Source organism: Schistosoma mansoni, chromosome W, assembly GCF_000237925.1.
Source record: "Schistosoma mansoni strain Puerto Rico chromosome W, complete genome".
NCBI classification, from domain to species: Eukaryota; Metazoa; Platyhelminthes; class Trematoda; order Strigeidida; family Schistosomatidae; genus Schistosoma; species Schistosoma mansoni.
In genome coordinates, this window is record NC_031502.1 from 28,943,528 (window position 1) to 28,956,626 (window position 13,099).

The following is a 13,099-nucleotide window of genomic DNA, read 5'->3' on the forward strand; positions in this document are numbered from 1 at the left end:
AGGATTAATTAATTAGTGTTTAAGAGTGGGTAGAACAACAAGTGTAAAATCCGTCTATGATGCTTGAACACACAGATTCGGACCAGATTGGTAATTTTATAGTGCTGGAATTAAATGAAAGAATTTTTTGCGGACAGCAAAAATCAACCACAGATCATCATTAGATGTGTGCAACTCGGAGTGATCCGATTCTTGAAGCTCAAGAGAGAGATGTAATTTTATTATCATTACAATGAAGTCATAAGTGATCCAGATTGATACGATGGGCTCTCATTCTCACTAAACAAAAATTGATCTCATCTACCGTATAACTTCGTCAGTTTTATCTAACGGAATAGTAATATTAATAAGTAATCTATTATATAATTGTTAATGATTTTAATAAATTATTTATACCAAATAATAACTAAAATATTCACATTAAATGTCAGTGTCACGAATAAATCACTCCAGATAGAAGTAAATATAATAAGAACTTTATCTACTTAACATTCTGTATGTCTAGAAAAATGTAATGCCAAGTGGTTTCATAGTACATCAGATAGGCGACATCATACACACAGTATGTTTATACACACGTAAGAGTAATCAAAAATCTATTTATCGAGTTAGTTTTTCTAACAACGAGAATAGTTATTGAAATAAAGCATTCGCACTGCAACAAAGTTAGATGAAAGTCATGTCATTTTGCTATTGTCACTAAGTATTGATGATAGTCAAATTCATAATATTCAAATAGGTTTATTTATAAGCCCACATTATATGCTGCATAAAAAAATGAAATATTTTGAGTCGAAATAAATATTTAACTTAGGGAACAATATAAACATTAGTATTATGAAATTACGTAACTTGATTTTGTGCTGCTTCAATACTATTCACTATTCAAAGTCATATAAGTTAAAAGTGGGGACGTCACAGGATGTATATGTGGGTTTTTTTCCACAATACAGCTTCATATTATTTGTTTCACACAGTCAGATGTTTGTACATCATGAAGAGAATGTTATCTTCTCTCGACACTATTTTTGCTTCACTTTGCTTTCTGTTAATTCTATTTATGACTTTTTTTCATCAAAGTTTATTAACAGTCTTCTGATTGTAGTTTTTGGATAAACAGCAAGTTATCACTTAATTCCAAATCGTTTTATTATTTTTTGGTTTGATTGCTTTAGATATCTTGAAGAGAATGTTACTGTTGATATGGAAATGGTAAATCAGTATGACAAAACTGTCATCTTGCACTACGTTAAGGAAAAGAATATTGGAGTTCAACGACCATACAGTATGATAACTGGGTGGATGAATACAATTCTAAGTAGGTTTTCGCCTTAATTTAAGTAATCAGACATTCGTAAATAACAAAGAGACTGATATAAATGTTTATCACTCGACGCTTCATATTAGCATAAAGCAATGTGATGAGAAGAATTCAAAACCATAAAGCTGAATTAACAATATCGAGTTTAGGAACAAATCATACAAATAAAATACAATTTGGAAAACGTGTATGAAAGTAAGAAGGGAAGAGAATGGAACAACTTGAAAACTCAGTGTTTCAAAGAAAATGAAGAACGAATACATGTCTGTCGCTGAAACCTATATTTAACCATGTTATCTGTGGCTTTCAGCCGAAAATCAATATCAGCTTTAGGACCCTAATCAATAAGTCCGTATTTATTAACAAAACCCAATCAAAAACCGATAATAATTTCAAGGACTGTTGAAATGTTGTGCTCTAACCTCCTTCGGCTGTCTTAAATCTCACTTCCATGTTATACAGAAAAACTTAATGGGAGTAATATCTAACTATATGTACCATCTATCATAATTAGCCCTAGATGATAATAGTTCGTGGTCTATTTAACCTAATAACTGTGGGATTATAACGAAAGATTTTATTGCCTCCCATGCTGAGTGTATCGTTATATGTTGTTATGATCCAAATGAAAGAAAACCATAAATAAAGAAGGAACTGTTAGATATATGGTTTTATTATTTATGGAAGTATTCGTTAAAAATCTTTGTTAGTGCTGTGCGGCTATTAAGAATACATAGACTCTAAGTATGTAAATCAATAAGTTATGTAACATTCTATGTGTAAATACAATCTTACACATACTCTATACTCTGAAGGTTAAATTATATTACAATAAACAATTAATAGACTTGAAACTTCGGTCAGAAACAAATAACGTCATCTTATCAGGTGAGCTTAGCAATCTTGGAAACACCACGAAGATTTATCACGATAACCAATCTAGTTCAACTCTTACATTTAAAAGCGATATTCATAATATATTTTAGGGGATTACATCAGTTAAATAAAATATTATTTTTAGGCTATTTATTGGAAATTGTGAAAATTTACTGTCTGTTAAGTTATCACTATACAATACAATATCCGATGGTTAATGTTCTACCATGGCCGCTATCGAAGAATAAGATAAAAAGGTATTGTCTTTCTTCAAAACTAAATTTCTTTATTTCTTCTTTACATACGGTTAACAATCTTCATTCTACTAGTAATCTCATACTGCTTTAGTTGAAAAATTTAATCTTTTCTTATGCTAATCGAATGAATCAGTATGTGCTTTTGAATGTGCAAGCAAAATTATACGACCTGAATTGTTTAGCACTGACAACTGTAAATTGATTCCACAGTAAAAAAAATAAGTTAAAAAGTCTTACTATACTCTTTATTTCAACTTGTTAATTGGATCCAACGTTATCAGTGAATTGGGGTAAATAAGCCAACTAGTTGAATGCAATTTAATCAATGTTAAATTTGATCGATAACTCGATATATGGTGTAAAAGAGATCTTTAGATGCTTATCATCTATAAATATCAATATTCAGTGTGCAGTCAAAATAAATTGTAGAATTTTACCAGAGTTAAAAGTTATTTAACATACCACCTTACTAATACTATTAGTTCAATAAGTTCAATAGTTCTGTACAAAGAAATTAGAGGGTATGAATAGGTTATTGGTATTTTGTCACAAATTCCCTAAAACATTTCTTTTGTACGTTTTAATCAACGCTGAGGTTAGACGAGGCGTACCAGGTAAGGATATTGAATTGTTTGGTTAGATACTGAACTCTCATAAACTGAATTGGTTGGGCATGCATTATTTATGCCCAACCTCCACCTATCTCGATGGATTATATTAGCTGGCGTAGGAGTAGCCTGGAAAGAAGCTTGGGTGGCCAATGCAATACATCCCATCAGTCCATGAACTCAGTAACTGTTGGATTGTCTCGAGTAGGTAGATTCAGACTACTAGGTTAGGGTGTAAGTAGTTGAGGTAATCAGGGTTTCAGAGGCCAGGTGATACTGTTCAGGATCGGTCGCAGTGGTGCAAATACATTCACTTTTTGTCTTTCCTTGGATTTTAAGTTCCAAAATTATCTTATACTTTTTGCTTTATTCTATGAAATCATTACTTCTCATATCATACTGTTCATTTCTAATCTTTTCCATCCCTATTATTATTATCATCATTAATCAGTAGTTCGCCGTAATAGTTTGATCTAGTGGGGCAAATGAGATGTGGCAACGCGAACTGACTGTACTGGGTTCTACGTAAAGTTTTTATTTGGGTGAGTGGTTTATTTTAGAACTTAAACTAAATATCTCTTGAAATTCAGATTACTTATTCGATTTTCGCATTTGTTTTTTCACGAGTGCATTTCATCAGAAAGAAACATAATAGATGATCTACTTAAAAAGAAATCAAACCAACAACATTCGAGCACCCGGTAGAACAGGAATATCTCTTGTTCAAGAACAGAGGAAAATATAAGAATAAGGAATGTATGGACAAATGATCGAACAAATAAATCATTGATTAGCATAAACTAGTTCTGACAACCCAGCGTGATTATCTTTATATAGAAGTTTGCGCTAAAAGTCACCGTGAATTTGCAGCAAACATTTGCCTGAAATAAAACCTAGACTAGCTCTGGAATATCTCCTTCTAGAGAACTGTGTCCATCAGATAATCAAAAACTACAATAACGAGTAAACATTTCAACACGAAAACTGTTTATTGTATGTCGAATATAAAATGCTTCCTAAATTCTCTATTCTTTTCAAACATTGCTTTTTACCAAGGCAAATTTCTAGGCATTCGTTAAACCATAATTCAACAAAAGATAATAACAATTGGTAAATCACTGAGACTGTTGAGCATATGACAGGTGCTTACTTTTATTTAGATATTTGTATGCTGATTAGGTCACAATAGGATTATCTTTGGAATTAGTCCTCAATATTTGGATACCAATCTCACATGTGAAACTGGAAGACTTGAAATTTACAATTAGGATCCCAGACTTTTTCTGCTTTTTAGTGGTAATGGAAAAAATATAATCCCCAAATCGTATGAATTCAATGAAAAAATTGCCTTAGTAAATAATGACCATATGACCACCCCTGAATAGTTTCAAAATAGGTTCTTCACTGTTCTGATATGTCACTAGTGGTAAGTTAGTTTACTGACCAAATGTAATAAAGATCACACTTTATCACAAGTTGACCAAAATTAAAAATCCGTACCTTAGTGTTTCCACTCACTAGTGTGAGGGTAGTATAATCATAATAAACCCAGAGGTCCTGAGTTCGACCCTATATGAGTTCGTTAGGGATTAAACATAAACGTTTAAAATTAGAAAAACTTTACAAAGCTAACTGGCCTTTAGTTATTTCAAAGACTTAGTGCCATGGTCTAATAAAAACCATCAATATCGAGAATGATAGTTTGAAAAATAACCACAAATAAATGAATAATTTAACAACACTTACATAGATGGATGAGCCTCCTATTTTCTGGTTCATGTGTCTTGAAGCGAAGCATTTTAGTCTACGTAAACTGCTAGTTTATATATATATATATATATATATATATATATATATATATGACCTAATTAACGTTGTTTTACGCATACCTTCATAGATAAAAATAGTCTTCTATATTACATCAAAAAAATGCTTTGTTTAGTTTATTAATAACCATTACACTTTCTTGCAGTTAATTAGTGTATTGACAAAGATCATGCCTTCGTTTTTGTACAATGTCATAAATGAAAAACTTGACAAGGCGCACAATTAGTGTACATATAAGTTATATTTACTTCGTATATAGACTAAAATTAAGAACAAGGACGCAAGTTTGGTCTAATTTGAAACTCTTCATTTACATACCTAGTGTTAATTTCCGCACGGTATTCAAATCATGTACCTAACACTCCTGGGGCTGAAACACTATTGAATCGACAGAGGCTAATTAATTTATTAACATTGTTTTTTTTAATTACTTGTGCTTAGATGCAAATTAGATCCACACAATTTGATTCAGTCCGCAATTGTTAAAAAGCTGCATAATTTATTTTGAAGTTTGGCTGATACCAAACATGACAAATCAATAAGTAATTTAGAGCTATTTCATTCTTATTTAATCACAATACCATTTGATTATTCTGCCGAAAAATAAGTCAAGGCCTGGCAATCTCAGAAAGCCTCTAAAGTATTTATAAAGTAAGCTCTAGATTTACAAAACCATAGATAATAGATAGATTCGGGAGAAATGATGTTGTAATCTGGTCATGAAGAAGAAAATGCTCCACACACTCATGGAGTTGCTCTGAGGCTATCCCAAGAAGCACGAAAAGCACATGTTGGATAGAAATCTCATGGATCCAGAATCATCAAAGCATCATTCAAAACAAAGAAGAAGGGGATCACAATGAATGTTATCCAATGTTGTGCACCCACCAATGATAACAATGACGACAATAAAGATCAGTTCTATGAGAGGCTACAATCGATCATAGCTAAGTGCCCATTAAAAGACCTGATCACTCTGATGGGAATCCTAAACTCCAAAGTCGGAACGAATAACAACGTATATGAAGGCATCATAGGACGACATGGACTGAGTTGGAGGAAGAAACGAAAATGGGGAGAGATTTTTAAATTCATATGCACTTAAAAAGTGGTTATATGTGGCACTATATTCCCCCACAAACACATACACAAAGCTACATAGGTCCCACGGGATCACACCACACAGGAAAAGATCGGTCATATCTGTATCACTAAACAATTAAGTAGGTCAATAGACGACATGAGAACCAAGAGAGGAACTGTTATAACTTCAGATCAACACTTGGTGGTTGCCATGATGAAACTGAAGCTAAAGATACACTGGACAACTGGAGAAATAGTGTTTTAAGGGTTCAATACAGACTTCCTTTGAGATACTAACAAACTCAACGAATTCAACATACTTCTCCAAAACACGTTCCAAGCCTTACAAGATCGACCCAAAGAAGAAAACATTATGGAGGACAATTGGAAGGGGATCAAAAAAGCACTAAATTCAACGTGTCATGACATGCTGGGCCACAAGAAACACCATCATAAGGAATGGATCTCTGTGGAAACCCTGGATAATATTCAAGAAAGGAAGAACAAGAGGACAGTAATTAACAACAGCCGAACAAGAGCAGAGAAAATCAAAGCAAAAACTGAATACCTAGAAGAAAGCAAGCAAGTGAAGAAGAAAATTAGAGCCGACAATAAGAAATATATGGAAGAGCTAGTAACGACAGCGGATAAATCTTCAAGAGAAGGAAATATGAGACATCTATTTGACAGAAACTGAAAACGACTGGAAAGGAGTGCCCAGGACAGAGCTGGATGGAGAATGCTGGTGGGAGACCTATGCTCCTCCACAAGTGGTAACAGGTCTATGTACGTAAGCAAGATAATTTTCATTAGTTTATTATTATTACCATTATAATGACTGGTAGATTTTGTCAAAAGAATATATAACAGAGTAGGAGAATTTATCAAGAATTATAATGGTATTTTCACCATTCATTTTAGAATTTGTATCTTACAAACAATTAACTTTTTTAAAATTTAGTTCGAATGTCTTATCTTAAAAATGATCCCTCATTTACCTGATTGTTTCATGGAGATCACATTCATTAACAAGAGCTTCAAAACAAATTTTATCAGCATATCTAATTATAGAATGTCCTCAGTTGTGTTTGGTAAACCTATGTAATTCTATGGTGAAGATATATAATAAATCACTTTGTCTCTTAATATAATCAGTATGAAATAATAATATACCGAAAAGGAATTTTTAATTATTATTCAAAATCTAGAGGTTGAATTATCTGGTTATTCTAAAAATAAACTCTCCACAAAAATCCTAGAAGAGGTCAATTCTAAGCATCTAATCTCTAACCATTACTCAACTGCGAAATGAAATCGTTCAAGATCATTCATAAACGAATAAGTCGGAAGTCTCTAAAGTTTAATCCGATCACTGTGTCTGAAACTCGATTTATTTTTACAAAACGAATTAGTCTCCATTCTATTTGTAGCTTGGGTGGTAGAACGACATATTCTTTAACTTTTTCCCTCACTCGGTTAACTCATTATAACTTTCTATTCTATTCAATTCTAGTCTATAATTTCACTGTCAACTATTTAAACTTCAATAATTTTATTCAATCACATAACCACCTAAGTATATCCTTATATTTATTTGTTAATAACAGTGTTGTAAGATATTCTTTTGCCTTTAATATATATTACCTACATTTTGTTCAATATCTTAGCTTTCCACGCTACACTGTGCAGATGAGTCTGTTAACAAAGTCCAAACTAAATCCATGAAGCGATTAATGTTAGACCACCATTGAAAACGTGGGAGCACTGAACAGCCGCTTCGACCTAGGACGGGACTCAGCATTGCGCATTCACGATTCCACACGCGGGACACATCCAGGCCCCTCGGCCTAGATTCTCAATGTTGGTCCACCACTGATCGGTTCATGATTTTATTTAAAACTCGACAATCTCCACAACACTATACGGACAAATTCACCCTGAACTAAGTAAGGTAAAACGGAAAAAAGTTTCGTTATATAGGTTAGTTGAGAAATTACAATGCTTATAACTTGGATTCGTTCCCCAGAGATGTGAGGTAGCATTTTATTGTGGAGTTCAACAGAGTAAGTAGATCATTTGGTAGTATTTCTTTCTTACGTAGCTCAAATGAATTACTTACGAAAACTAGTTTGCCTTTAGAATAGCAAGTTGGCTGAATCGATTTTCCAACTCGATTGTTATCATGCCTTATTGTCATATACAAGATTTTTATGAAGGTAAATAAAAATATTGAACCAATCAATGATTACAATGAAAAAGATTGCACAACTACATATACTAGTTAAAAAGTGCAAAACGGACAGTAAGAGAACAGGTGTACCACTATTGATAGAAAAAATAAAAAAGAAGTCCTAGTCGGTAGTTTAACATAGGAAGTAGGTCACACTTGGATAGACCGACTTTAAAATAATAATCACCAAAAGTTAATAAAATTACTTAATCACAGGTGCACATCTGTTATGTACTCAAAGCCATTAATCTCATGATAATATGCCTAGTTTGTAGGAACTTTATTAAACCGGAGTAATTTGACTAAGCAGCTTATCTGGACATTTTTGATTGTTAGTAAGTTAACCTCATCATGTGATTGAGCCTACTTCTTCAAACCCAATATGATATTTTTCCAAGATTATCGTTTTTGATGGAGTTTAGTTCTCTGAGCTCAGAGAACCATTACTGTTTTCATCAGGAATTTTAAATCCTACTGATATTCCAAAATCTTAATCAGTGTTTTCAGTTGTATGAAACGAAATTGTTTGTCTGATAGTTGGAATGTCTGAGATGATAGTATGATGAGACCACTTCTAATTCTCGTGAAATATCTGGTGAAGAATTTCAAGTATAAGCATGTGACATTTTTTTCTACTAGTATTATATTTTCAGGATTCAGTTATTGTAAAGCCTCTAAAATGTATTTAATAGACTATTTTGTTTTTAATTCTGTTTGTAGAAGTATTATGTTGAAAATCTTTTAGTACAGAAAATATTCAGTCAAAGATAAGTGTATAGGTGTGTTTTGTCTGGAAGAAATACCATACTGTATGTCGCATACGTCTTTATTTACTGAATTCCATATACATTAAAAACTGTTGACCGTTTTTTTACTTCTGTTAAACTTACACTTTCTTCAGGAGCCTTAATGTACGTAAGTCGAATATTTCAAATTGTGATCTTTCTAAAATAAATTGTTTTTCACTTAATACCCCACAGTCTTTAAATTGTTAACCCTAAATTCCAAATTGTAAATTTTACGTTTCTGCATATAGAAAATTTAGAAAACTTACTGTTTTATACAAAGCACAATATTTGTTATCTTTCTCACCCCAAGTTTTCATTCTATTTCTCCTAGTTTCTTTTTGTTGTGATAATGTCAAGATGCAGTCTACTTTTAAAGTATTCTGTCAAGATATTAAGTATTTCCCACATTTCATCATGCTATTTATCAACAATAATTTCTTTTTGACCGTTATGTGTAAAATTCCTGACAAAAGACTATAGGGAGAACTTTAATGAGAACTTTAATGCTATAAACAGTAACAGTCTTGCATTTTCGAATGGACTATGAATAAACGGATATTTAATCTGTCACATATTATATTTTATCAAATACAAGTCATTGTATTGAATATTAAGAAATTCTTTAAGCATAATATTCATGAAAATGACTCATCAGTGTATAATGATTTGCCAATCTTCAAATGTACTTTAAGTAATCTCCAGCTAAAACTTGAATGGGTTAAAATGTTTTATATGTGACTGACAATCAAAGATTACGAGATCATAGTCACTGTTATATAGACATGCTATTTTACTGATAATAGCAAACTTTATTTTACTAACCCATGTATGGTGATCTTGTTAGGTATTTTAAAATCTCATAACTTATTAAAATGTGATATGGACTTGGTTCATTACCACATATTGTCCTAATTATTAATTATATTGATAAAAGAAATATGTGACAATCGCGAAATATTTACTTCACATCAGCCAAATTTATAAATAGACTACCAGTTTATGACAAAGTTTAAAAGTTACTGGCAACTGCTTGATTTAACATGAATATAGTTGGATCAGCTGGGACTAGATTTTAAAATATTCTACTGATTCATATATATATATACATAATGTCTACTGACATAAGATATATTTATTATACAACAGATAGTATCTAATTCACTTACTCATTTCTAAGGTAAAGTTGAATGAAGTAAATAACTGATATGCGTATTCAGGGTTTGGCTGTGTTCAGCTTTGTAGTTGTTTTAAAATAAAAAACTGAGTGACTGACTTATTAATTATAACTTTCTGACTGCTTTCCTGAATAAACCACATAAAAAGTGACTGTGATTAGAAGTGATTCATTGTTTACATTGTTAGTTAGTCTCCGTTCAATACTTAATGAAGTTTGCCAATTATAAAGACAGTTAAAGTATGTTAAATTTATTGTTGAAATCAGATGAGTTAAGTGGGTGGACTTATGCTTTTTTTCACAACTAATTTCTATAAATTTCTATTTATAGTCGTTTAATAGTTGGAGCATATTTTTTAAGATGAGAATTCCTTTACATATTGTCAAATTTGTTAAGGTGGTCATAATAATAAATCTAATGAAGTCTGTCTACTGGTAGCTCTTGATTAGTTCTTGAAAAAGTCCTCAGAAACTAGGAAAATGGTTAAAGTACTTCGTTCGGTGAGATTTCTCTAGAAACTTCTTAGCGCGTTTTGATTAGATAATGAACGGTATTCTCATTAACTTTGTCTAGACACTTCTGCAATCTTATATGCTTAAAACTACCCTTGTTTTCTGTACATGAACTAACCTTAGTAGTAAAGCTTTGTTACTAAATTTCGCTTTGTGGTTTCTTGTTCATAGGTCAAAAGTAGAATATTTCTGGTATTTATATTTCGACAATGATATTTCATGAAGATAATATTCATCGTGAACTAGTAAAAGATGGTGTTTGTGAAGTTGATTAATTAGCTATACGAATGTAACGTATCGATAACGTTTAAAGTAGTGATCCTTGTTCATTATAAATCGTCTAAGGTTGAAAGATTTTATCATTAGATTCCTAAGCAGAAAACTGATTCCTACTGCAAGATATATGTGTTGAAAATTCCATATTGTACGAAGCATAATATTAAATAAAGCCATTAGTAATAGTGATCATGGATTTTATGTGAGCTTATGAGTACACACATGTTGTAGAGTGTTCAGGTGTGATGAATTATTTCAATTTTTGATGGTTCGTAACATAATCTTAACTCTAGTCAAAATGTATGAAACGTCAACTTGTTATGGTTAATTTGCTGCCGAAAATTTACATACCTACTTTAATTATTTTAATTTGTGATACATTATATATGCAGTTCTAGGATATGTACTGGAAATCGTCAACGATTCGTACAGATTTTGATTTATATCTTATAAGTGTATCTAGTTTTACTCAGCTATATTCTGATTTCAGAATAACTTCATTTCTATACATAGGAGTTTTATTATTCTAACAGGGAATTTGATATTTTTCGAATATATTTTGTTGCTTTTTCGGTATTTCGACTATAAAAATATTTAGAAGTGTGTGTTCACAAATCAACTTTCTCACACTTCTTAACATGAACAACACCAAACACCTAGTGTATCTGCGATTCGGTTACATTTTTGAGACAAAAGGACGGTCTTCTAGAGAAGTAATGAACAGCTTTCATAAATCTTGCATCTACGTGGAATGTTATATCTCTACTAATTCATCAATTTCATTACTAAACAACAGATTTTATCATACTTTATTTCTAGTTTTATTGGGATTTGTCACTTACTTACGCCTGTTACCCCTCGTCGAGGAGCATAGGCTGCTCACCAGCATTCTCCATCCAACTCTGTCCTGAGCCTTCCTTTCCAGTTCTTTCCAGCTGACATTCATCCTTTTCATATCTGCTTCTATTTCTCGAAGTAATGTGTTCTTTGGCCTTCCTCTTTTTCGCTTCCCTCCCGGGATTTGTCACAGTAAACCAATAAACGTCCACACTAGCGTTTTGCCAATTATTTTTCAATATACGCATTTTTAAATTTCATTCGTAACTATGATAATAATGTATAACGCATTGTAAATAGTTGACAAACACATAACGAAGCAAAATGAGTTGATGTTTTGCCTAAAACTGACTTCTCGACAGTCATACATGAATCCAATTTATTATAGAAATATGTGTTTGATATATCCAATAGGAAAACCTTATTGTATGAAAAAACATTAATTAATTATATCTATTACCCTTCAGTGAAATAAGAATGAGCATATATTTGTTTTTAGTCCATTCGAATATGAAAAACAACAAAGTTATTCAGAATAAGAACATTTCAATAATTCCAAGGGTAACGAATTATCTGTGAGTACACTAAAGCCAATCATAAACTTGTCCAGTGAAGTTAATTATGATTAATCGACTTCACATTTCTTGTAATAAGTATGCTTTTGTTATATCCCAATGAGTAGAAAATTGTATTACTGCTATTATTATTATCAACTATCTAAACTATCTACAATTTCTTGGAAACTATCAAGACCGACCTTGGCATTGAAATCCACATTTTTTTATCTGCCATCCAAAACACAGAAATCATTTTCCGCAACTTATAAGACACAATTAAATTTGAATAACCTCAAAGAATTAAATTTAAATAATTTCAGCCTTTTGTTTGGCAAATTAGACCGGCCATCAAATTTGTACTAAAGTTCAGTTATATTTTAGATAGCTGTTGATAGAAAAGAATTTCTATTTTTAAGTTTTTAGTTTATAAGAAACATGAACAGTTCAAAACACTCAAACGACAGTATAATATTGGGAAATGAAATTCTAAACATAGTTTGAACACAGTTAATTGCGCTTTGAGTGGGTCTTTCAGTGAAACTGTGTCATTTGCTTCTTAGAAATCTTAGAAATCTTTTAACACCTATAGTGATATTCCTCTTTTGTTCATCTATAGTGATATTTTTTGTTTGTTTTCATTAGTTCTATTCAGTGACTATTGAACCAAACCGATAAATTGTTCATAAGTATTCTCACACCAATCGTTATATACTAAAAGACTTTGCCCCCAAATGCCCTGGTATGGCCGAGAG